The following is a 2,965-nucleotide window of genomic DNA, read 5'->3' as shown; positions in this document are numbered from 1 at the left end:
GTTAAAATATAAATATATTATAATTATTTTTTGTGTATATGTAATCTTTTTTAATAAAATTTGAATAGATAATATGATAGCAAAAAAATTACATGATAATTTTTTTTCTGAAAATTTTTTAAACAAAAGATAACTACTCCCCACTCTTTTAGTTAAATCTGTTGTTGAGTTGTGTTGAGATGGTGATGGAGATGGTCATTGTGCAGATGAGTTATTGAGGATAAAATTAGTAAAATAATTTTGACAAATGCCGATTGTCAAAAAAACAATCTTAAAATATTTAATTAAAATTTATTTAAAATATTAAATTAAAATATATTTAAAATATTAAGATTCAACAATAAATATTAAAACATATATTTTGTCTTTTTTTTTTCTTATTAATATCTCCTCTAGCTGAGTTATTACTGGTAATATTACAAAGAGGATTTTCTTTTTAATTATTTTCTAGTCAACAAGAGGTTTTAACTAATTACGCGTTAGGTATGGACTTATCCGGAATCATTGTGCATTAACTTATTTTAAAAATATCGCTTAATAATTTTATTAAGAGTAAAGTATCGTTTTTGTCCCCAACGTTTGGGGTAAGTCATATTTGTGTCCCTAACGTTTAAATCGTCCTATTTGTATCCTTAACGTTTATTAAAGTGATTCAATGTTATCTTACTATCAATTATACTAACAAATCAGATTATATTTTTCAATTATTCTCACTTAGATGTATTCATTCTCAATTAGGTCTCACTTGGATGTGGTCGATTTTAATATTATATCCACTATTTGTGTTTAGATTCAATTATGTCCTTAGAAAACTAAATTATGTAAATGTTGTAGGAATTAGTTTCAACATTTGATGAGCTATTTTTTGAAGTAGATCATCGATTCTATCCCAAACATTTATATTCTAACTTCAAGAAGAGGTTTTTAAAACTCATTATGCAAATTTATTATTATGTTTGTAATATCTTACAAGTCAAGTCATCCATGCAATGCTAAATTTTTCAATAGAGATGCTTGTGCTAATAATTAATATCACGAAGTAAATTATATTAAATATGAAATAAGTAACTTGTAACAATTTGGGTCAATATAAAACATACATGACTTGTACAAAAAAAAATTAATAAATAAAAGACTTTTGAGTGGAGAAAAATCTATGCATTTGAGAAGATATGAAAGTTGGAGGGCTTTTGCTTTCGGGGTAACTGGAATGTTGAAATGCCACTCATCAATAGAACAAATCTTTTAAGCAATTGATTCTATTTTATTTATGGAGAAATATTAAAGGTAGAGATTTACGTGTAGTTATCTTTAGGTAAAATTGATAATTAATAACTGTTATATAATTTTAATATGTTTGATTAAATTGTTGTTTAATAATTTTTAACTATTAAATGCATAACTCAACAGTATAAAGAACTAATTAAACAATTTAATTTTAATAATTTTATATGTGCATTTAATTATATACATAACAAAAAATAAGTAAATATATAACTATTTTTTATTTTAATTATATAAATAATTATCTAAAAAAACGACTATAATTAAATGACTGTATAAAATATTTTACGATATGAATGTATTAAAATTAAACTACTAATTAAATAGGACAGTGTTGGACTTGAAATATTGATTAACAGTGCTCATGGTGGAGACTAATGTGTAATATAATAAATGGGCAAGTTGATATGTTTTATTTCACTTTGAAAAGTTATTATTAATGTATAACTATCTGTCATTTTATTTTATTTATTTTTTATTTATTTAATTACATGTTATTCTCTAACATCTTATAGGTAGTGTTTGTTTTAAGGTACTGAGACAGAGACTGAGAGACTAAAATTCAGTATTATGTTTGTTGGTTCAGAAACTGGTACTAAAATTTTTGTCAGTGTTCCTAAAATTTCAGTATTTCAGTACCTCCAAAAAGTAGGGACACAGGAGACTAAAATTTTTAGAGATTGAGACTGAAACTTTAATAACATTTTATACCTAAAATATCCTCATTTCAATTAATTAATTCTAATTTTACCTTTTGTATAAATTAAATTAGAGTTTCATTCTTGTTTCAATTTCTGTCTCTTATGTAGCGTTTGGTGGAGAGACAGGGACGGAAAGACTAAGACTGAGAGACAGAGACTAAGAGACAGAGATTGAAATAAATCTCAGTATTCTGTTTGGTGCAAAGTGGGAGACAGAAATTGAAACAAGAATAAAATTCTAATTTAATTTGTACAAAGGGTAAAATTAGAATTAATTAATTGAAATGAGAATATTTTAGTTATAAAATGTTATTAAAGTTTCGGTCTCCATCTCTAAAAATTTTAGTCCCTTGTGTCCCTACTTTTTTGAGGTACTGAAATACTGAAATTTTAGAGACAGAGACAGAAATTTTAGTACCAATCTCTGAACCAACAAACATGATACTGAATCTTAGTCTCTCAGTCTCTGTCCCAATACCTCAAAACAAACGCTACTTAGTCTCAGTCTTTCCGTCTCTCTCTCTTCACCAAACACTACTATAGAGGTCTTGCAAAAGTCTTACTTATACCCTATATATAGGTAATTCTAAGTATAGTAGACAATAAAAATATTAACACAATAAATTGGATTTAAGTAATAATGTTTTGTAGAAAACTTTGAAAAATGATGAAGATTCCTCACATCAGAATCGAAGATTCCTCACAAATATAATGTGCTTTCCCAAGAGTTGTGGCATCGAATCTGCTTTGCATCTTAACGGTTAAAGAAAATGATGGACCAACAACAAATTAAAGGTGTGAAAAGCAAAAAAATTAAAAATAAAAAAGAAAAGAAAAAATGGATTCATTTCATTTGTCAAAGATCAGAAGAAAAAAAGAGTAAAGGTTCAAAAGCATGAAGAGCCAAAAGCTTAATCCAGTACAAGTGTGTGTTTGAGGCTTTATGTAATTTTTTTAATATAAAAATAATTAAAAAGATT

Source organism: Arachis ipaensis, chromosome B06 (assembly GCF_000816755.2).
Source record: "Arachis ipaensis cultivar K30076 chromosome B06, Araip1.1, whole genome shotgun sequence".
NCBI lineage: Eukaryota > Viridiplantae > Streptophyta > Magnoliopsida > Fabales > Fabaceae > Arachis > Arachis ipaensis.
Note: the sequence above shows the minus strand (reverse complement) of the source record.